The 24,930-nt window shown below is 40.1% G+C and overlaps 1 long non-coding RNA gene across 1 annotated transcript in view; it reads right to left on the bottom strand.

Annotated features, from left to right (window-relative positions):
* LOC144329673 (uncharacterized) overlaps positions 1-23,582 on the bottom strand; it is a 176,691-nt gene extending 153,109 nt beyond the window's left edge. The window contains exon 1 of the long non-coding RNA XR_013395288.1: positions 23,529-23,582. This is a non-coding gene — a long non-coding RNA (uncharacterized LOC144329673). The remainder of the gene's footprint in view (positions 1-23,528) is intronic.
* Between the last annotated feature and the right edge of the window lie 1,348 nt (positions 23,583-24,930).

The raw sequence follows: 24,930 nt of genomic DNA, 5'->3' as shown, positions 1-24,930 counted from the left end.
CTTACTGGTGCTTAACAGTTAGAATTAATATTTGTTTTATGCTAATTGTGATGTTTTCCATTTTATATGTGTACATAATTTATGTTTAGCTGTTTCTCAGATTATTGTACCAGTCTCTTAGCCAAGGCTTCTGGTCTCACTGCTTCATCATTACACCTCCTCCTAATTCGTTCTTCGCATTACAGTTTGTTATATTTCAAAAACGCAAATTCTATTATGTTACTTGAATGAAGGAAACTCTTTATTGGTTATCAATTCGTCTCAGATAGATACAGTGCAAGCTCCTTGGCAGAGCACCTGAGATTCTCGTGAAATCATTTGTGAAATAAAAAATGCCGAAACAAAAAATTTAAAGAAAAAGTGCCAAAACAAAAAATCTAGAGAAAATCTAGCCCTTGATAATAACATGTTGCCATTTTTTAACAATAGTTTGACACCGTTATATCAGCTTATGAAACATTTTTTTTCAAACACATGACCAATGGCTCCATACTCCATCTGTCACCTTCACCAAAGAATAACTGAAGTTTATCCTTAATTTTTTTCATAAAGAGGATTATTTTACCTGAATTGCTACTAGATACAAATTTAGTGAAAATGTGTCCATAAGTTAGTGCACTCATATTCAATTCAGGCATTGTCTCTTCTACAAGGCCAGGCAGTTGAAGTCTGGGTTATGTATCCCTCCTCTTCATATCATAGGGCCCTGCAACTATTTATAATAATATATTTATCTCATTATATCAAATCATTATTTTAGGTGTCTGCCCTCTAGTCCTATGAGCAACTTAAGGACAAGAGCAAAGAACTTTATTTTCAGTCATTCTCTATGTTCTCAAAATGTGCTGCTTGATGGGAGACATAACTATGATTAAGACATTATTCCTTACCTCAAAAAGTTTAAACTTAAATTGTGAGAGAGAAAAGAAGAAATTTATAATACTGTATCATGAGAGAGTAGGCTCTGATGTTAGTTCTGCCGTTTCTATAACACTGGGACAATTAATTAGATGCAGCTGAAAATGCAATGACAGTGATGATACCTACTTCAAAGAATCGTTTTAACGATTACATGATGATGATGATGAAAAGTTGTTCTTGCCTATAGTAAGTGCTAAATAAATATGACAATCTGCACAAAGCTATAATAATATACTGGTGCTGTGTGCACAAACACTGACAAAACAAATAAGGAGAGGCACATAGATTTATTATATTTTAATCTAAGACTTAACCAACTGAGAAAGATATAAAGGTATGATACATGTTCTAGTGAATTGTGAAATAAATCATTTTATTTACCAAGAGATGGTACTTGATTAAGCCAATGTGAGCTGAAGCAATGTAGGAAGAAAGTAATGGAAGACTTCCCAAAGGAAATGGTATCCCGGTTTAGACAGGAAAGACGAGTAAGCATTAACTGCTCAAAGAGGGGCAGAAGGCAGCCCAGGTTGGGGTAACACCTTTTTCAAATCTTAAAATCTAGAGATAAGAAACCACGTGATGCCTTCAGGTAATTGCAAGTATTTCTGTTTAACTGTGACATCAAATCAGAGGGATGCTGAGTGCAGCCCAAGGTGAGGATGGAGGGCAAGCCAAAGCCCTTTCACAAGAATCTCAGGTACTCTGCCAAGGATCTGGCACTGTATCCTGAGACCAATTGATAACCGCTAAAGAGTTTTATTCATGCAAGTAATATAACAGAATTTGCATTTTTGAAATATAACAAACTGTAATGCAAAGAACAAGTTAGGAGGAGGTGTAACAATGAAGAGGTGAGACCAGAAGCAAGACCCTTGGCGAAGAGACTGGTACAATAATCTGATAAACAGCTAACAGTGGCCTATATACTTTGTATCCCAAGTGCTCAGCACACAGTCTCTGACACTAAACATCTGTTGAACTAATTAAATAGTAGGAAAAAGAATTAACATACCATAGTGAAAAAGAAGCAACATCTCTGCTGTCTACCCAACAGTCATCTCTATCTGTTTCTCACTTCTGCATCTTATGGAGTCATAAAATTAAAAGTTTTGGGAACCCTTTATGAGAGTAAGGTAGGGAGATAAAATAAGAAAAGTGTGATCACAAAGTGTAATCACTTTATATTACTGGTGCTTAACAGTTAGAATTAACATCCTCTTTTATGCTAATTGTGATGTTTTCCATTTTATATGAGTGCATAATTTACGTTTCTTGGGACATGATTTGACTTACAATCTGTCCAAATTCAGGAGATGGCACAAGATACTAGAGGGTATAAATCTATTTATACTAATGCAAACACATATGCATATTTCAATCTCCATATTTGTATATCACACCTAATTTAAAAAGAAAAGCCTGCAATATTTTTAAAAACATATTGGTTACTTAAATCTTCTGTCTCTTTCACAGCATCTATTTCTGGCTCCATAAAAATCTTTTTTTCTTTTACAGTTCAGTTTGTTCAGATTAGTTATTGATATGGGATTCTCAGTGGTCATGACCATAGCCAAATACACGTACATAGACCATCCCGTGCTTGTCCAATCTATTACAATTCCAAAAGATTTTCAAAGGGCCTTCTGGCTTCTAGTGGCTTTTCTGTGTGTCTAATTTCCTCCTGACCCCCCATTTATTGGCAACCATGTTGGAACAGGTGTGAGCAGACACAGGCAGGTCCTTGGAGCCCACAGTTCAGTGCTGGCACAAGATAATGGTTATCTTCCTGGAGGAGATGACTCTGACAATGTTTTCCAGGATGCCAGTTTCCAATTAGTGTCATCTTTTGCTCCATGTCCTAGGGCAAAAGTCTATTTTATAGTGAGTAGACTCAGGGTGTTCTGAGAGATGGCCATGAATGCCAGAAATGAGATGCATGTCAGCTTTTTCCTTGTTGTCAAGGATGACTGGTCTGTCAACCAGAGACACAGTCCCCTTTGTCCAGTGTAAGGTCAGTCTCTTACTCATGAACAGGGATGCTAATTTATTTTCTAACAATGAAGCCAAATGTGCTTCCAGATGTTGAGCTATGAAGCAATTGTGATTGCTGCAAGTACATGGTAAAAAAAAAGAAAATTCCACAATTAAGACTCACAAATTGTCTTCGGGAGACCATTTGCGTTTGAGGAGTGTGCTGATGTTTTTAGCAAAGCAAAACATTTTGTCAACTGAACTCATAAGGGTTTTTAACAGACAACCTATTGTTACAAAACAATTTTTTTTTTTTTTTTTTGAGACGGAGTCTCACTCTGTCACCCAGGCCAGAGTGCAGTGACGCGATCTCGGCTCACTGCAACCTCCGCCTCCCGGGTTCAAGTGATTCTCCTGCCTCCGGTTCCTGAGTACCTGGGACTACTGGCATGTACAGCCACACCTGGCTAGTTTTTGTGTTTTTTAGTAGAGACAGGGTTTCCCCATATTGGCCAGGCTGGTCTCAAACTCCCGACCTTGTGATCTGCCCAGCTCGGCCTCCCAAAGTGCTGGGATTACAGACATCAGCCACCATGCCTGGCCCAAAAATTCTTATAATAAATTTCCTAAAGACCATAGATTTATCTTTAGCTAATATGCAAGGAAAAAGAAACAGGGGAGGGTCAATTTCAGAAGACTATGTTCATACGATACCATAACACTTTTGGTGGGGTCAATTCAACGGCAAATAGATGAAAAAATTCTTGGATCAAGTAAGTCGGTTTTTGTTTTGTTACTGTTGTTGATTTTGGTTTTTGCTTTTCCCACATGAACGAGGTAAGCGATTGTCAAAAGTGTTACCCTGTGTAGGCAGAGGGCCTTTGAAAAGTCCTCTGCTTAAAATTGCTGACAATCTTGGGCACGTGCCTGACACACATGAGTTCAGTAGAAGAATCTAATCCAGAGACAAGCAATTCCTACTCCATTCCCTTACATGGCCCTGGCCAATGTACACAGAAGACTCCTTTCCAGTCCAGGCCACTGGCCAGCTTTGGCTTACTCTTCCACATCCTATATCTAACCTGAAGACACTTTATATACTTATTCATCATTAGCCCTTGTGGAACACTCACGCATAATTTTGTACTCACACTATGGTCCTATAAACCATCAGCTGTGAATCAGAAACACATTTCACCACTCTCTGCAATCCCTGCTGCATCAGTAAGCAGTCAGACCACCATCCAGATTTGTCTTCTCTAGTGAAAGGAAAAAAAAAGTGGATATTAATAGTCAATTCTTGGGCAAAAATCAAATTTTAGATACAGAGTTGCTTCCATTGTTGAAATATTTGGCAACTCTCCTCCTTCAAAAGTCCCACCTAAAATCTCATCTGAATTCTACACTCTTTCAGCAAAAAATAAAGTTGAGATATGAGAACAAGAGTTTTGTGAGTAAGGCAGTGTGGGGTAGCAGAAGCAGCACAGGCTTTGAAACTAGGTGAGCTTGATTCTCAATGCCACCCTTCCATTATGTACTTGACTGCTATGAGGGCTTATGTAGGTTACTTGAGCACCTCCTGCCTCAGTCTCCTCATTTTTACAAATGAGGATTAAATGAGAGAAGGCATATTGAGACATTAAGCAGGGACTTTAGAATATAGAATCACTCTTTTTTTCTTTTTAAATTTTTGATGAGAAAGTAGCGATAGTAGTTTTATTCAAATACAGTCATGCATAACTTAGTGACTGATGGGGATAAATTCTGAGAACTGTCATTAGGTGATTTCATCGTTGTGCAAACATCATAGTGTGTACTTACACAATCCTAAATTGGATAGCCTACTACACATCTAGGCTGTGAGGTCTAGCCTTTTTCTCCTAGGCTACAAACCTGTATAGCATGTTGCTTTACTGAATGCTGTAGGAAATTGTAACAAAATGGTAAGTATTTGTGTATCTAAATCTATCTAAACATAGAAAAAGTACAGTAAAAATATGGTAAAAAAGATTAAAAATGGAATGCCCGTCTAGGGCATTTACCATGAAGGAAGTTTATAAAACTAAAAGTTGCTCTGTGTGAGTCAGTGAGTTAGTGGTGAGTGAATGTGAAGGCCTAGGACATTACTGTACACTTTTGTGTGACTGGCAGCACAGTAGGCGTGTGCACAGCAGTGTCACCACAAACACATGACTGATGTGTTGCACTACAACCTTAAGATGGGCTACAACACCACCAGGTGATAGGAATTTTTCAGCTCCATTATAATCACACAGGTCCACCATTGGATATGCGGTCTGTCATTGACCCAAGCATTATTATATGGCTTATGACGGTATAAGCAGAATGTAACAGATTATGTTTTCCAAAAACGGCCATGGCAATATTTCCAGTCTCATTTGCTCTTCCAGCACCTTGCCAACCCACATCAAGAGGGAAGTCTGTTTCCTTTTCTGCTGATCTGGGCAGACCTCTGTGACTTCCTGGACAAATGCTATGTGGTAGGAAGGACTCTGCATGACTTTCAAGACTACCTCATAAAAAGTAATACAACTTTCTCTTAACTTTCTTTACCTAGATGCTTCTTCTGGGAACCCAGCCACCATGTTGTAAGGACGCTCAGAACACATAAAAACGTGACATTTAGATATACCAGCCAGTAGGAACACTGGCTAAAACCCAGCTAAGGTTTCAGCTAGCAGCAAGCATGAACCACCAAGTGTACGAGTGAACAAGCCTTCAGATAATTCCAGCCTCCAGGCTTCAAGCTGTCTTAACTAATGCTGACTGGAGTAGGGACGACTGTCCTCACAGGTTCCTGCCCAAATTGCAGATTTGTAGGCAAAGTATGTGCTGTTAATGTTTTAAGCCACAAAATTTTGGGGTGGTTTGTTACATAATAGAAAAGCAGAGCACAGAATCTCAGAAATTAAATGCAACCCTACCAAGTTTAGAATCAAAACAGGTTTTCAAAGGATGTCATCTGAGATTTTCAAAATATAAAGCTGAAATGTGTCCTCAAAAACTTCACAATCCATCTTTTATATTTTGTAAAAACCTGAGGAACAGAGATGTTCTGTGACTCACTTGCGATCCTAGAAGTAGTTAGGGGTATGGTCTGAACCAAGTCCAGGTCAATACTGCCCTTGCCACAATATGACTATGAATACCACACAAGTTTGCTGGGGTCAAAGTGCGAGGGGTCAGTTTAGCACAATTATTCTGCAAGTCTACCAGAGTTCAGTACAGTGTTTCCATGCTCCTCTCTACTTATTTCTTTCTTCCTGCTTAACAGAGAGCCTGATCTGAACTTTGTTGATTTATTGTGTAAGGTTGGGAGGCTGGATGGGATCCAACAAGCTCAACTGAGCTAACAAGAATTTAAAAAAAAAAAAAAGAAAAAGTGTCAAACCATGAAATCAGCAGATGTGACTCGAAGCAAAGGAAAGAGAGGGCAAATATGCTGAGTGTAAAGCTTCTGTTTTTCTACAGTCACTTTTCTGAGTATAAATGCCTGAAAATTCTCTAACATCGATCAGATGGTTTGGCAGAAGCCTGTTTTTGGCAGGCAAAGAGTTCCACATGATGGTTTTATCTTGTTAGGAGCTAATCTATTATGATAGACTAACATACACAGATAGCCCATCAATTGGAAAATGTTATATCACATAATTGATTGCAGACTCTTCAGTCATTGAAGTGGCACTAGGAAAGAGTGTTGACATGAATATGTGTCTTTCTTCATTGCTGCTAGTCGTACAAACTATTTAAATTGGCCCACAAAAACTTTGCTTTTTGATGCAGTCTTCTTCCAATCTCATTCTCAAAGAATTCATATATATGTGAATGTGAGAAGAACACCAGTCTAAAAAGTTGTGGGAAATAATAAGGAGAAAATTGGAACAAGAAGGAAAAAGCAGAAAGGCAAAAAGGAAGAGAAGAGAGCAAAAGAAAGAACTAGAGAATTAGGCCTACTACATTCATCACATTTGTGGTTCAGTGCTTTTCTCCCATTCTAAAAGGTACATCTCAATTAGAGAATGAGGCTCCAGGTTCTGTTAATCAAAGTGTTCACCACTTTTTCCTGGAGTTCTAACTCAATACCTCGCACTAGTTCAAAGATCTTTTCTCTCTATTCTCCCTAAATGCTTAATATTTGTGATTAAATCAGGGGTCAGCAACTTCTGAAAGTTTTATGAAATTTTTCATTCTCAGTGAGGTTCTTCTTTGTCTACCAGCTGGTGGGGACACCTGATTTTAAAGGTACAACAGATAGGACCATGAATTCTATTATTTCAATGTAGTTGAGAATTTGTTCTGTGGAAACTTTCCATAAGGATCCGCTTTAGAAAGTGCTTACTGAGAATACAGTTTAGGTTTCTCATGATTTTACTTCCTTCATTTTGAAACATTTGTAGCATTTCTAAGATTTTGTTGAACACAAAGTGGTGGGAATAACTTTTGTGAACCTCCTGTCTTTAGCCATTAACTGCGGACAGCAAAACGGCTTCTTCTACTGGAGCAAATTCAACTTCAATAAGAAAGTTGGACTTCTTTCTCATTTAGCCACAAGGCACTGATTTTCTTGTTCTAGCAAGGAAAAGATGAGAAAAGATAAAAGTCAAAACAGCATGTCTCTTATGTGGTTTGCTGCTGATCTTTTGAGCTACAAAAATCCTAGAGAGAAACTTAAAGGAGAAATAACAGAAAGAAAAAGGTAAAATAATGGGGTTTTAAAAATTACAGAAGAGAGAGAAGCTGTTAAATCATTTTCATTATTTTTCAGCCTGTGTTCTGCTAAAAAGTAATTAAATGGTTATCTAATAACGTGAATTATTTTCTATTTTAAAACAGAATAAAATATGAATGTTGGCTAATGTTATGGGGCATCTGCAATTGCCCTACAGGTGATAAAATGCATCTGAGGAAAGACCCAGAAGTAGCAGCAATGTTGGTATTTGACACTCAAACACAAAAGAAAATGGATTGAGAATGAGCATGGCACCAGGAAATGAAAATGGCAAGTTGAAACATGAAGGATAAGGAGTGAGGACGCATAGAGAGACTGGACTTTATGTTTAGCTCTGTCTGAATCCATAGTGTGGCTTCATACAGTGCTCTGAAAGAAAAACAAATTGGAAAAGCTTTGAAAACATCGCCATACATACCTCAGTGGTCTGATGGCTTTCCAACTCAGGCAAGCTGGGTGCTAATGGCTCATTGTAGCATGCAAGACGCATGTACGTTCTCACAATTCACAGCCAGTTACTCTGTACTTGTCTATGGATGGTGAACTTCCATCACATTTAATCACCAGTTTTGTCAACCCTGGGTGGTTACATTCCCAGATGTTGACTAATTGTAAGGATTAATGTTCTTCCAGATGTGTTAAGTTTCCACACATCTCTGTCAACTCCAAGATAGTATGTGAGTGCTTTTCTAAATCAATGACCACTGATGGATCGGTCATGGACGTCTCTGTGGCAGAAGTGCCCCCTCTTCTAGAGAAATCAAATTGAACAGTGGCTTCTATAAACATTAGAACATGCTAACCACCACTCCCTCACCAATGTAACCAGTTGATTTTAGAAAATGAAAAACAGATGCAAATTACCAAAGGGTAGTAACCTGGTCCCATCATTTTTGTATCTTGTATAAAGAATAACTTGGTGAAACTATAAAATTAAAAATGATCAGGCCCCAGGCTTAACTCAAAATTAATTAATGTTGCCATCGGAGATAGTCATAGTGAATAGGATATAATAAGCATCTCAAACTGTGTGGAAGTAGGCTAGACCTAGACATTTCATAAAATACTGATCATGTTTTATTTAATAATCAATTTTTATTTCTACAAACCTTTGAATTTCTTGATGCCAAGCGAAAGTGCCAAGTACCTCAATAGATGAGTCTTGCAGAGTCCGAAACCAGACAAGAAGTTTTGACAACTTTCAGCTAAGCATCCAAGCTTCCAAGTATTTGTGGAAACTTAGTTAAAACTCCAAGTTTTTGCAAACACTTAATTTTTGATAAATATAACAATGTCTACACCAAGACAACATAAATATTCTAATAAAGCCAAACTAGAAAGTATCCCAAAGCAAGCTATCAAGAGTTGGAGTTTGTTTTCCCCAATGTAGAAAGCATCTATCTTTTTTCTCTGCAGTAGAGTCTTCAGTTCAACCAATGATGAAAATGAAGACAGTGGAAGGTTATTTGGTGATTACAGTTACAGATGGTTAATATGGACTCAAAGGTTTATACTACAGCCAGTTCTCCACTTTAAAAAATGAACTACATTTACTCTGGGATGCAAAATGTCTGGTTGGACAATGAACACCTCAATTAATTATTAAACCTTTTCTAACATTCTGGATATCTGGATAATTAATCAATATTTCCATTTTCATCAAGACGTTAGGCATCAAATAGACAGTGCCTTCCTGTGGACTAACTTTAAGTAGTCCTCAAAGAAAGAGTTTTCAAGCTGTGCTATGTTTTTACCCAAAGCATTTTTCTCACGCTGGTATTTACTAACGCAGAGTTAAAGCAGTCTTCAGAAGATCATGATGGGGTGCTAGTATCTATAGATTTTGTAAACAAATGCCACAACTTTTCTAAATAAAGGATCAAAAAGCAAAGTTTTGGAAGAAAATGTCCAAGAACATACATATTAATTTTTTAAAAAGCAGAAATCAAAACTGAAATCCACATATTCTTTGCCAAAACTTTTGCCTACTGATCTACAGGGCTCTTTTAAAATCACTCAAACAGCTTCTTTTGCAAACAACTTGATTCAACTCAGTGGGGCTGGGGGAGAGGAACTGGGAGAGGAGACAAGGAGAAAACTGCAAAATTGTAGAACTAGATTGTTCTCTAGATGTGTGATTTTCATAGACATGGAATTCCATAAAGGGGTTTTAGGAGCCAGCACCATGGAAGAGCATAGGCCAGAGAGAGCCTGAGGGTTCCTTCCAGCCATCTCCATTTTCTCTATTTTATACTTGAATATTCCATATAAGACTTCACATGAAAAATGGAAGTATCTGCAGCTAAAATGGTTTTGAAAGTGGTCCTCAAAGTATGGTCCCCAGACCAACAGTACAGCACCCCCTGGAAACTTGTTAGAAAAGCACATTTTCAGGCCTTATCTCAGATCTACAGAATCAGACACTCTAGGTAGGGCCCAGCAGTATGTGTTTTAACAAGCACTCCAGATATTTTGATGCATTCTACAGTTTGAGAATGTCTGCACTGTACGAGCTCCAGCCATCACCTCCTACCAGAAGGCTTCTATAGCTAAACATTTGCCCCTTCTCCTACCTCCACCCACAACACACATACCATACATGCTCACACAGCTAGTTTGTTGGTGTCCTTCTGAATTTGCATCCACCAGAGTGTGCACCACATTTTTTGTGTTATTATTTCTTTATGTATGTACCTCTTCTATAACCATATAAACTCATCCAAAACATCAATCATGGGGCACCCTTCTTTTCCATTTCTCGCATTTAGCATAGTGGCAGGCAAAAACAGGTACTCAGTAAACATCAAATGAATTAGAGATACATTGACATTTGTGTTTTTGATGTATTTATTTGTATCATACCTTCTTCAAATAAATGAAGTCTTACATAAGTATGCTTATTGTATTAGGTCGCTGTTGCATTGGTATAAAGAAATACCTGAAACTGGGTAATGTATACACAAAAGAGGTTTAATTGGCTTACAGTTCTGCGGGAAGCATGGCACCAGCCACCTGCTCTGCTTCTGATAAGGTCTCAGGAAGCTCACAATCATGATGGAAGGCAAAGAGGGAGCTGGCATGTCACATGGTGAAAGCGGGAACAAGGGGTGGCAGTTGGGGGGTGGGGGGTGCCACACACTTTTAAATGACCAGATCTCCTGAGAACTCACTGTTGCAAAGACCACATCAAGCCATGAGGGATCAGCCCCCGTGATCCAAACACCTTTTGCCAGGCCCCACCTCCAACACTGAAGATTACAATTCAACATAAGATTTGGGTGGAGACAAATATCCAAACTATATCACTCATATAAGTACAACATAACCAAAATTAAACTAAATAACCAAGACAAAGACAATGAAAATCAAAATGTTTCATTAATGAATCATCCTAGAAGCCAACCGTTTACATCTATTAACCCAATAGGCAGCTGCTCACAGCTGTTTAGTCCTTTTCTTTCTTTCTTTCTTTTTTTTTTTTTTTTTTTGGAGACAGAGTCTTGCTCTGTCGCCCAGGCTGGAGTGCAGTGCTGCGAACTCGGCTCACTGCAAGCTCCACCTCCCAGGTTCATGCCATTCTCCTACCTCAGCCTCCCAAGTAGCTGCGACTACAGGCACCCACCATCACGCCCGGCTAATTTTTTTGTATTTTCAGTAGAGACGGGGTTTCACCGTGTTAGCCAGGATGGTCTCGATCTCCTGACCTCATGATCTGCCCGCCTCAGCCTCCCAAAGTGCTGGGATTACAGGCGTGAGCCACCGTGCCCGACCTGTTTAGTCCTTTTCAAGCAATTCTCTGACCCGCAGGTTGCCTGTGAAAGCGGACCTTGTTTCACACTACTGCACCACATCACACGCAGGGAGGGTTGTTTCATCGGCCATGGTAACTTCAAAAAACAAAGACTGGGATCTTTCCTTTTCTAAAAAATGGATAGATGAGGGTCAGTGTTATTAAGGAAATCCCTTATGTGTTTTTCATACTGTTTTCACCACAACTCATAGTAAAATAGTATATTTTCCCTTTTGCCCCGATAAACATATACACAGACATATACACATATGTTTTCAGAAGCCACTCATCCTATGCCATATGTTACTCTCTGGTATTTGCTCTTCTATTTTATATTATCCTTTTTCCCTAAAATCAAAGTGTTTGTGATACACTAAGTAAATTTCATGATTCACCATCTGGTTGCAAACTACAGTTTTAAAAGTACTGTACCATATGATATATCATATCGTTATTAATGTAATTAAGTGGAGTTTGGTTTTATTTTACTTTGTTTTTAACTAAATGAGTAGTTTTTCAAATTACTTGTTCTGAAATTTAATCCACCCTTTATCTTCCAAAAGTAGAGAGCATTAATGCGGTTCTCCACCACTAACAACTGTGCAGCCGAATTTTCCAGAAATCTCAGTTCTATAGCTTAGTATCATGTGACTTTGGAAATTTAACTATCTTGAGTGCTGCTTTCCTTAGCTGTAAGAGTCCTAATCCACCTCTTATAGAGCTTGGTGGAGGAGTGGAGAAAATGCATTAAAGGCACTTGGCCATAGATGCTCAACCAATTTTTTTTGTTTTGTGTGTGTGCGTTTTGTTTTGTTTTTTGTTGTTGTTTTTTGAGACAAGGTCTCACTTTGTCGCCTGAGCTGGAGGGCAGGGGCACAATCAAGGCTCACTGCAGCCTTAATATCCCTGGCCCAGGTGATCCTTCTGCCTCAGACTCCCACGTAGCTGAGGCTACAGGCACACGCCACTATACTTGGCTAATCTTTTGTATTTTTTGTAGAGATGGGGTTTCACCAGGTTTCCCAGGCTGGTCTGGAACTCCTGGGCTCAAGCAATCTGCCCACCTCAGCCTCCAAAAGTGCTGGCATTACAGGCATGAGCCACCATACCTGGCCCAATGATAACTTTTACTATCATCTTAGACTGCTAGGAGAACCATCAGTTAATATTTTAAGGCATTCTCGGATATCCATGTAAAAGAGGGCATCAAAATTCTATGCTACAGATAAAACTGTGCATCATTGAAAGTTCTGATGCAAACTCTGATTATACCCTTAGAAAGGAGCCCCTATGACTCCAAAGCAAGTCATACCTGTTGGGAGCTGGCAAGGTCTCTTCACTGTTGAATGGGATTTGAGATTCTTAGGGCTTTCCAACTAACACCTTGTACCATCAGTAAATGTACCATCTCCTCTCCTCTGAGAGATTCTTTAGAGTTTAAAACCCCATGTGCTTCCTAATCATTTGCTACAGCTTCTGGTGCAAATTCCATGGCCTTATTGGGCTTATCAAACCTGGTGCCTGAAGATTACTGTAACATTTCATTTGCAGAAAGATAGCTCAAAAAAAAAATAAAATTTTTGAAGTTACAGCTGCTTGTATGATCCTAAGATATGGGATATTTAATAGCTGAGCAGAATTTAAAACATCTCCAGCTAAAGCAGAGGCAAATAAACAGGAAGCAAACTGCAGAACAGGCAGGCCCTTTACTTAAAAACTCAGCATCTACAATATTCTTATAAAGAGACGCCCACCATCACTCCAATCCCAGGTGCTAAATAACCCATTCCTCCCAGTTTTCACTCAGCTTTGGAACCACTTTGACAAAACTGAAATAGAGAAAATGTATGTTCACAAAATTGGAGGAATGAAGAAGTTGAAAAGCAAGAATAGTTCAGAGCAACCAACTACCGGGGCTGCACCGTTAGGCAAAAATATATCTAATAGCCAGGCAGATATATTGCCCAAATACGTTTTCCTCTGCATTTCCAGATTATGTTTGTCTCTCTTCGTTATTCCTCTTGAAATTTCACAGTTCAGAGACTTTATTAGTTTAATGACCAACATTTATAAAAAGAGAAAGGGTTGCTATCAGATAGGCACACACTGGAGTGAATAAATTAACAAGACTGTTTTCCACATAATATCAGGCTAAGATCAGAAGATTAATGTAGGGATGCTTCCAAAGAGCATCTAGCATTAAAATTGCCACAGTATTGAAAGGCTTAAAGTGACCCTTTCTTTTGTAGGTCCCCAAAGCTGGACTGGGAGTTCAGGGATAGGGTGATGACAATCTGAAGAAGTTGACCTTCTATACCTAGGATGATGAGGGAAGGAGTTAGTGGGAATTGGCGTTTATGAAACCAAACCAAGATAAAACTGAGTTTTAAGTACAGTTCAGGTTTTGGGAAGACCTTCCTCTTCTCTGTCTATATCCTTTCCCTGCTTCCTAATAATTATAACAAAAGTAATAGCCAACATTAACTGAACACATTCTACATGCAAGACTCCCATACCAAAAAATATATACTATATATGGGACCTCATTCGCTCCTCACCACAGTCCTATGAATAAACACCTTTATTATTTTTACCTTGCAGATAAGGAAGCTGAGGCTCTGAAAGTTTCAGTTGTCCATTGTTGCACTAGTAGTTGAATCCAGAACCCATATAGCTATGCTTCCAGTCCACATTTTCTGTGGATAGATCCAGATAGTGTAATTGAGAAATCAGGGAGAGGAGAGAAGAAGCAGAAGACAGCTCTCAGGAGAACACTTGGGTACTGTGGTAGCTGAAAAATGGCCCCCCAAAGATGTCCATGCCCTAATGCCCCAAACCGATGAATATATTATCATGTGGCAAAAGAAACTTTGCAGATATGATTTCCTTAAGAATCCTGAGATGGGGCAATTCTCCTATATTATCAGGTGGACCCAATGTAATCCCAAGGGTCCTTATAAGAGAAAGGCAGGTGGGTCAGAGACACAGAGAGACTGGAAGATGCTACACCGCTGGCTTTGAAGAAAGAGGAAGGAAACCACGAGTCAAGGAAAGCAGGCAGCCTTCAGGAGTCAGAAAAGGCAGGAAACGGATTCTCCCTAGAGCCGCTTAGAGTACAGCCCTCTGATAACCTTGATTTGGGGACTTCTGACCTCCAGAACTACACGAGAATACATCTGTGTTGTTTTAAGCCACTACATCTGTGGTAATTGGTTACAATAGCAAAATAGAAAACTAATAAGGTCCCTTTACAAAGAAAATGCATGGACTCTTTTTTTCCCCCACGCTAATGACACACAGTGTTTGTTTGCACACTGCAGAGGCATCTCAAAGCAGTGTGCCTCAGATTCCAGGCGGGGAGGCAGCAAACGCACCTCAGGGCAACTGCATCTTTGCATTTGTTCACCACACTAAGCACAAGTTTGGCACTCAGACACCTTTCCCAATTTGCGGAGGCCCTTCATTCCCCGAAGCTCCCAGCTTTCTCAGCAGTTATTTATTTACATCTATTATGGCATCCAGAGCATTGTCGCTTTTCTGATTTCATGTCTCCCTCCTCCACTGACCTAGTCTCTCCAGGAGAGATACCATATTTTTTTCTCATTTCTATGTCCCTGGCACCTAGCACAATGCTTATAGGGATGTCCAAGCCCAGAGCAAAGGAGAGAGGAGAAGAAGAAAAGGGGCATGAGAAGGTGACCCAAGCTCCATTGATACTTAGTGGAGAAACTCCTGGACCTAAATGTGTCCATCACTCTCGCATAATCTGCCCTGAGAAATAAACCTGTCCGTATCTTGATATAGAAAACATTTGCTGCTTTCTGCCAACAGTCCTCAGACTTACATCTTCAAAGTCTCACGGTGATCCATTCTATATAACAAAGTAAGGCTGCAAAGCCCTGAATTATGATACCTGTTGGGGTAAGAAAGCAGCCAAACAAGACTTGTGCTGTCTGTCTGTCTGTCTAAACTTTGAAACTGATTTCTACCTCCAGGATCCACAAGGAATTTGATGCCCAGTTTTTAGCCATTTAGGATAAATCTCCCCTTCTCTGTAGAAAATGTTCATACCCTTTCTCCCCAAAGACAGCCACCTTCTCAGCAGTTCTTTAACAGTTACACTGTGCCTTCTGATTTGGTACCAATTTTGTAAGTATTGCACTGTTGGGCATCTTTATGTCTTATCTCTCTAATTAGATACAAAATAATATGTCTTCATTAACCAACAGATATCTCTGGAGTGACATCTGTGTGTCAGGCACTGTGCTAGACTCTGGGGACACCATGGTTTTAAAAAGTCACAGTTCTGTCTCACATATAAGAACTAGATTTCTTTATTTCCTTACACAACACCCCCACCCCAATGCCTAGCACAGAGAAAGTGCATAAAGTATTTGCGTTCTCTGATCAGCCTCTTAACCAAAACAAATAATAAGTCTAAATCATATAGATCTCTCCATCTTACAGTTAGCTAGAACCTCAGGGATTATCCATTATCTAGTCCAAATCTTTAGCTTTATGGATAAAGACACTGAGACACAAATATGCAAAGTTATACAACAAATGATACAACTAGGGAGAGAATTAAGGTTACATCCCTGTCTTCTGCCTCCTAATACAGTATGCCCTCTAATTGGACCCAGAGGTGGCAGCTAACTGGATTCCAGGGGCAGCTCAGTTTGAATCATTCTGAACTTGCTGCAAATGCTCAGGCTTACTAAGCGGTGCACTTATCTGATTCTGCTCCCAAGTCCTCACCTACATCATTTCTCCTCACTGTCATTTGCTCTCAGCAGTATGAAGCCACATCTGGTACTAATGACCTTCGGGGTCACTGGGAAGCAATTTATTTCATTTTTTAAAAAATAAAGGAAATGTTAATATCACAAGATCTGTGTCTGAAATGCCCCTGGGCAAGTTTCCTCTCTGACTTTACTTTGTCTCATTTTCAACTTCCTTTTTTTTTTTCCTTTCTCCATGTCAAATTGTCAGGATGACTTTGATCTCAGAGACACAATTTTTCTCCCTTCCTGACTCCCACCTGCCACCATGAAACAGTTCTACTGAAACCTATTAATTCTTTCAAGTCTAAGATCAGTCCCTGTTCAATTTCCATAGGGGCAGGGAGGGTCCCCAGCACAGAAGATAGATGTAATTCGAAAGAAAAGGATAAGTGTGTATGCATATCAATGGGTCCATAAAAACCAAAAGCAGTTTGTCTTCATTGAATCTGGAGATCACAGTTTCCCAGACTTTCTATTTTAAGACAACCTCTGGAAACCAACTTTTACATCAAATGGGAAACACACAGTCAAAAGAGCTCCATGTGATATTCAAAACAGTGGCTGCACATCTGAACGGTGGCCCAATTACCTCCAGTTGATAAGAACTGCATTTCAAATGGAAGGGAGACGATTCTGCTTAGTGAAGCTCTGTGGTTACAGAAAAATAGAACAACTCGCACAGAAATTGTCTCTTTCCACCTTCCATTTTCATAAACATCATAGTTAATTCTGGGTAATAAAAATGTAAAGTTTAATCAATGACAAACATTTTGGCAGGAAATCGAAAATGGTTTATTGGTGAGAAATAAACAAGAGGGCATTATGTGTTTAACAGTCAAAGTGGTGCCAATTTTTCTTTCCACCTTAGTTTTTACTTATCCTCCACCCAACATGTCTGTTCTACAAGGCAAGTAAGAACGGGAAGAGAAAGGAGAGAAATGGAAATTTAGACAGAAAAATAAAAGAACTGAATGGCTGCCTTATGAATAATAAACCTCTATTTGTAAATTACCTGTGTTTAGAGAAAATTCAGCTCATTTAAAATGTTTAATAGATGTGAAGAGCTCTGAGGTTTGTAGAATAAAAGCACCTAAGTCAAAACATCTTTGAAAACAAACAAGAGAGAAGAAACATCCAGCACATCCTCACCCTTTCTGTCTTCCAAGAAGTAGCAATCTTAGGCCCTGGGAGGGGAACCATAATTTTTATTTGAAAACCTCTCAGGGCGGTTCTTTTGTATTTCCCTTTCTTTCTTCTCAGATCACAGCAGCGATTTTCTTTTATTGTCAGCTATTTATAGTTTTCTTTTCTCAAAACTGTGGCCAGAAAGAAATTGGGCAAAAAGCATTTCTTTCAACAGCTACATTATTTGTAGCACTCTTCAAAACTATTAAATACAATCAAAGAAGACCCAAAAAAAAAAAATCCCCAAACTTGTTCAACAATTTTTTTTTTTGGCCACTTAGGCTGTTTTACTTAAAGAAGTGAAAGCCAAAGAGATATCCTCATCTTGCCCCCAGAATAGGGAGCTATGAGGAGAAGAGTCACTCAAAAGCTATCTTCCTACTCACAAATGAACTCGTAACAGTAAAGGAAGGCACTTGGTATAATGGAGTTGGCATAAATCTTAGTCCTGTTTCCCGTGTCTCAGACATTTCACAGAAGCTTCAAAGTACTCCGGACAGATTAGGGTGTGGATAGTCTAGATTTAGAGACCTGTCGGCCACCAACAACCCTCTGGCACTTAGTCATTTCTTTTGTACCCATAGTAGAGTGGATAAAGGCATGATTTGTAGTCAGACATATGTGACACCAAATCCGGGCTCTATCTCTTGCTAATCTTGTGACCTTGGGAAAAATACTTGGCTTCTCTCCACCTCAGGTGTCCCATTTATAAAATAAGACAACTTAGCACTCAGTGAAGAGATAGGGCTTAGCACATGGTTACCACTTAAGGCAAATACTATGCTTGTTTCCTGCTATATTGCCTCGTCCAGGGCACAAAAAAGATGGCACGTCACAGACTCATACAATTGGGACCATGTCACTGAGCTCTGGATGTGAGCAGAAGTAATTTAAGCCACTTCCAGACTCTGCTATAAAGGTTCTCTCTTCCTCCATATCTCTCCAGCAAGCCTTGAAGTCATGTATAGGCCTGGGCCTCTGTCAGTTCAGGTATCTATGAGGAGCAAGGCCTACCCACGCACCGTCATCAAACATGGAGCATGGGAGACATCAACCTTTTGATGTTAAGCTATTGAGATTTTGAAATTAACTTGTTATTGCAACATAGTCAAGCCTTTTCTGACCAATATTCCCTGGGTCAGTTCAAGTCCTCCAAGACGCAGACACCAAGACAGAGTTAGAAGCACAAGAGATTTATGGGAGGAAGCCCCTGCAATAGATAAAGAGGAGAGGGAGCAGGAGTAAGGAGTGAGAGCCTGGAGGCCGTGATGCTGGTCTGACACACTCAGAAGGTGAGGGCGGAGGTGGAGGATTGGGTAGCAGGAGTCTCAGACCGTATGGTGCAGCTCTGTGAAGGTCTAGGCAAGCAGTGGGGAACTCCATAGCAAAGACTGCCCACAGGGGAGTCCTGTATTGCACAGAAACATCCCACCTCTAACTCCCCAAGGTCCTCAGTTGCTGGCTGGGAGCAAACTGGGGAGAATGTGACTTTAAGGTGAGCAATGCCGTGGACCCCAAAGGTGGAGCTGGAGACTGTCAGCTAACTGTGCTTCTTACCTTGGGGTCTTTTTTGAAGGAAAGTCTGAGCAATGCATTTCCAAGTTTGCCTGAACCTCTCAATAAATAATAGCTATATTTTACCATCCCACAGTGTGTTCTCTCTCTCGTTCTCTCTCTCTCTCTTTCTCTCTGTCTGTCTCTGTCTCTCTGTCTCTAACATGGCATTAATTAAGGGTGTCAGCCTCTCTAGAAAGTGAGCTCCTTGGGGGCACCATCAATGGCTTCCTCATGATTACAGTTCAGCGTTTGGTTGGGATGTAGTAAGAGCTTAATAAATGGCAATTGGAAGAGTAAGTAACTGAGTGACAGCGTGAAAGTCCTTAGAAGAGTGCAGCTAACTCCTAGGAGGTTACTGTTGAGAGGAGCTATCTTGAGCCTAGCGGGCTGTTTCACTCAGACTGAGGTTATACCTGCTTCACACACCTAAAGTCATAATGTCAGAGCTGGACCCAGTGCAGGACGTTTGTGTGTTCCAAAGTGCCTCAGACTACAGAGGGAAAAAAAAAACTGCAATGCATCTCTTCCCCCTAAGAAGTCCTACACAGCTCTCCAGGAGCTTTGTTTGCTGCATTCGGTTAGGGAAAATGAGAAAAAGTCAGAGACACAAGCAGAAGGAAGACGAAAACACAGTGCAAAATGGCAGAGCAAAGACTAGGAAAGTAAGGAAGTCTTCTGGGAGCTCTGAGGGCCTAGCATCCCCATCAGAAGTGCACGGAATACTAGAGGCAGAGAGGTAGGTGTCTTGTAAGATGCAGCTTTTTTGAAACATCTCAGTTCAAATCCTGAATATCTGCCTGACCCCGGACAACTCACTTAACCTCTCTGGCACTGAGAATCACATTTCATGAAGGTAGGGATCCTGTCTGCCTCGTTTATGCTCTGTCCCCAGTGCCCAGCGTAGTTCTGGGAGCATGATTGGCACTCAAGCTATGCCATAGTAAGGTCTTGGAATTGGAGTCAAATGGTCTGGATTTGAACTCTGGCTAACACTTACCATGGGAACTGAGGTGAGTTACTTAAACATTATCTGCTTAGCTTCTTCATCTGTAAAGTGTTTATACAAATGGTGACTATTTCATTGGGGTTGTTATGAAGATTGAAATGAAATAATTCATGTAAGTATTTCCAACAGTATCTGGCACATAACACGTATCCAATAAATGTTAATTGTTATTATAATTATTATTTTTTGTTGAATGAATGAATGAATCTCTCAGACCTTTAGTTTTCTCTCCTGTAGAAATAGACTAAAATAATCTACCCCCATACATTTGTTCTGAGGATTAAATGAGATCATGCACGTAAAATGCTCATTTCAATGCCTGGCACAAATGTGGTCAGAGGAAATGGGGTTCTTGTTCAAAGCTGCCATATCCCTTCCTAGAGCCTGACGTGAATACCTGGGTCTCTCTATAGCACAGTAGTTGAGAAGATCTTAGCCCCAAGCCAGGATGTCCTTAAGTTCTGGATCAGAGTCCCACCCCTTCACTGTATTTACCAGCCATCCAAACCCCACCCAGTCATTAGAACTTCCCTTTCTCCCTCTCTGCTCACATAGGGGCTGTTAGCTGTCAATAATTCATTTTCCCAATGGGAAAAGAAAAAGTCTCAGGGAGCACATCTTTCTCCTTTGTTCAGGTCTCTCCATTGCTCTCTGCAGCTTCCACTTTTTATAAATGCTTCAATCAAGCTGCCTTCTATAATGTATTCTCCATTTGCTCTCTGTTTACAGCTGAAGCATTTTTGTGACACAGCTTCTATGAAGAACATTATGCAAATTCATATTGCATTCTACTCTATTCTAAATCTCTAACCTTAGGACATTCATCTAGAAGTTTAGAAATCCCAAAGTCAATGGAGATCACAGCAATCAAAACTCCCATCATCTATTTTCCATTGCAGAGGATGCACACCCCATAAACACAGTGCTTCCATTATAGACAAGTATACGTTTAAGGCATTGGTGAATGCCAGAGAAAGAGCAAAGATCAGACAAGAGGTATCTGCTTCAAATCACTGGCCCCAAAGGTAGCAGAGCATCAGGACCATCCCCTCAGCTTTTAAGAAGGGACACTCTTGGCCAGGCACAGTGGCTCACGCCTGTAATCCCAGCATTTTGGGAGGCCAAGGCGGGTGGATCACCTGAGATCAGGAGTTCAAGACTAGCCTGGCCAACATGGTGAAACCCCATCTCTACTAAGAATACAAGAATTAGCCAGGTGTGGTGGTGTGCACCTGTAATCCCAGCTACTCAGGATGCTGGGACAGGAGAATCACTTGAACCCAGGAGGTTGTAGTGAACCAAGATCATGCCACTGCACTCCAGCCTGAGCAACAGAGCAAGACTCCATCTCAAAAAAAAAAAAAAAAAAAAAAAAGAGAGAAACTCCTTACTCTTCCCTTGTGGATTATAATGACACCACCAGGACATATAGACTTACATGGACAAAGTATCCCACCAGGACAATGGGCCAAAATATGTGCAGTTTCAGTTCTATATTGATAAATCAGTGACACAAAAGCATCCCTACTTCAGGGTCTGTCTGGTAGGAAACTACACAATGGGAACCAAGCAGTAGGTCTGAAAGACCTTTCCTTCTTTTATTGAGTAGTTACTTGGATTTTTCCAAACATATTGTGTCCAGTCCTTCCGGTGGGTTTGTGGTCTTGCTACCTTCAAGAATGGAGCCGCAGACCTTCGTGGTGAGTGTTACAGCTCTTAAAGATGGCACAGACCCAAAGAGTGAGCAGCGGCAAGATTTACTGTGAAAAGCAAAAGAACAAAGCTTCCACAGCCTGGAAAGGGACTCTAACAGGTTGACACTGCTGGCTGGGGTGGCCAGCTTTTATTCCCTTATTTGTCTCCGCCCATGTCCTGCTGATTGGTCCATTTTACAGAGTGCTGATTGGTCCATTTTACAGAGTGTTGATTGGTCCATTTTACAAACCTCTAGCTAGCCACAGAGCGCTGATTGGTGCGTTTTTACAGAGCACTGATTGGCGGATTTTACAAACCTCTAGCTAGCCACAGAGTACTGATTGGTGCATTTTACAATCCTAGCTACCCAGTGCTGATTTGTGCATTTTACAATCCTCTTGTAAGACCAAAAAGTTCTCCAACTCCCCACCTGACCCAGAGGTCCAGCTGGCTTCACCTCTCAATATGACTTTGAAGAAGAATTTGGAGGATGACAAGCAGAGATTTCTTTAAGTGTAATGATGAGATGAATCATTTTTTTAAGAAGATAAAACCAAAAATGACAAGGAAAGCAAGACTTGTAAATGAACGTTGCCTATATACACACACGGGGTGCAGACTGGGCAGACTAGGAGCAATCAACCCTCTACTTGATCAGTGTCTAACACCGAGAGAGAGAAAAAGACAAAAGCCTTCAAGACGAAGCCACCCCACTCAGGCACTTAGGGTAGCTTTTTTTTTTTTTAATAGAAATGTGAAATGTGGTTCAAAGAAAGCAATCGGTATAGGCCATAAAGTCTCCCTCTTGCTTAAGTTCTTTTGAGTTGAGGTTCTTTCATTGACTACTAAATGATGTGTTGCCCAATCAAAGGCCTTAACCTACCTGTGGTGCCTCAGCCTTTGTAGTTTAACTGTTTCATTCCCACTTGTGTGTGTGCTATAGCACCTCTCAATAAACTTGGAAAAGGTTCTGCTTCTAGCTACCCTGAGGTTACCTTTATGAGTTCATGACAGAGATCTTGGACTGGACTTTTACTCAAGAGGAGGAAAACGTTCCTGGTTTGGACTCAAGACTCCAAAATAAAAGTGAGGAATGAAAACAGAAACTAAAGATAACTTTTTCTATTTCCAATTCCCTTCAACCCAGGCACCTGATACCTGGATGTAGTTCAGAGTTCATCCCACTCACAGACTGCAAAGTAAATGTGGGAGAAGTGTGGCTCTTATCCTTAGGGTGGCTTATTGCCCTCTTATATGCATTGCTTCTTTCCTTCCATTATGCAAATCCATTGGCCAGTATAAGCATTGTTCACTCCTACAACCCCCAGCCCCTGCATTAGGCCATCAAATGCTATTTCAGGTGGACTGAAGGTCACACAGGAACTCCTACATGTCATAAATGACATGGAAGAAACAGACTCTGAAACTACAAATGCCTGGTATTCACTACACTAGGCAATCTGGCCTCAAAAAGTCCACAGATGTTATTACCCTAAGACAACATTTTTCTTCCACTTTTTTAGGCATAACAGATCTTTTTTTTAACCCTACACATTCATGCCTTCCTCAACTTTGTTCTTTTATCTAGACAGTGAAATATAATTGACAAATTTAAATCCATGCAAAAGGATTAATGCCTTGTGGAAAGAAGTGCAGGTGAATAGAAATGCTGGAGGTGGATCCCAAGATCTAAATTCAAGGACTGGATCAGGGAAGTCACTCAACAACTTTGAGCTTAATTTCATCCTGAAATACATACAAAGATTAACTTCTCCATCTTCCATGTGTTGTAAGAATCAATGAGAAACAGCAATACATTGTATTAGAATAAAGACAGTGTATAAAAACCAAGAATATATGCCTCACCATCATCACCATCGTCACCATCATGATACGATCATCGTCACCATTTTTACTCCATTAGTGCCTTAAATGTTTTTCATGTTGTACTGCTGCCACCTAACGGCAGAGCTGAATGAATCTGAAGCTTCCTTCAAGTCACATACTCTGGTTTTGCCTTTTCTTAAATCTGTATTCACCTGGACTGAAGTCAGAAAACGTACAGGCTGGAAAAAAAATAAACAGAAATGATTGCACTTGTTATACTTGGCAAGTAGAATTCTGCCCCAAACTTGAATAAATGGGGCAGAAATGAGCCCCAGGTCTAGATTAAGGGAACGCCCACTAGGTGGTCTTATCCATTTTTCATTAGTCCAAATGTGTTTTGCATGTAACAAATCATGCTCCTATTAACTTCCAGACATAAAATGAAAACATGTAGATGAAGCTGTGGACTGATTATCAGAATTGGAGGGAGTGTGGCATTTTGAAACTCTTGAGACAGAAAACTGGGTCTACTGGTGTAAGAAGCTGTAGCAGCAACTGGTTGCAGGAATTGTACGTCTGGCCTTGCAGAACATCTTTCCAAGGAGTCTCAGACTCTGTGGTCACTCTCAAAGGGACAACAGTTTTACTCCCAGAATTTATGAAGAGACAAAGGATCTGACTCCTCTTTGGTTTCCTTCTTAAAACATTCTACTTAGACATTCCACAGGGCAATAAAAACTAATAACTAGCTGTTTGCACTTTTCATTTCCATGGTAACTTTCCTATGGAGGTATTCCAAAGTTCTTATAAAAACAGGGAATGCCAATTGACCTACATCCAGGAAATGAGGCGATAGTTTTATTTCAGGCCCTTAAGCAGAAACCTGCCCATTTTAATATAAGTATCTGTCTGCAGAAAGTCAATGGAGCCCCAAGTGCCAGGACATTGTCCCACACACTTGGACAGAAATAAAGCAGCTGAAGGAGACTGCTGAATTCAGGTTTCTCTCCAGCAGTGAAGAAAGCCCAACCCAGCATGGTGAAAGAACCCCTCTATCACAATATAACTTGGGATTCATGAAGATGGCAGAAGATTTTGGAGAATGACAGGATTTACTATCTTACAGAACAAGAACTAAATATATTGGAATGTACATGAAACTGCACATAAATTTTCAATATGATAGAGAGTCTGAGTAAAAAATAAAAATCCATACTTAAAGTAGAGGAGGACAGAAATAGAAATTGTTACACTGAAAGAATCAATCTGAACTCATCATTTTAAACAGGAAATATATTTTCCATCCCTGTCAATGATCCAAAAGCAGCAGATTCACCTTTTCCCAACTCACGTCTAATCCTGGTCTGCGCAACCGATTGGTCAGCAGCCCAGACTCTTCATCTTGGCTAGTCTGGGAGACTATTATTTTTCAGTTGAGGGT

The sequence above is a fragment of the Macaca mulatta genome, chromosome 7, assembly GCF_049350105.2.
Source record: "Macaca mulatta isolate MMU2019108-1 chromosome 7, T2T-MMU8v2.0, whole genome shotgun sequence".
Classification (NCBI taxonomy): domain Eukaryota; kingdom Metazoa; phylum Chordata; class Mammalia; order Primates; family Cercopithecidae; genus Macaca; species Macaca mulatta.
Note: the sequence above shows the minus strand (reverse complement) of the source record. Positions and strands in the feature narration are given on the sequence as shown.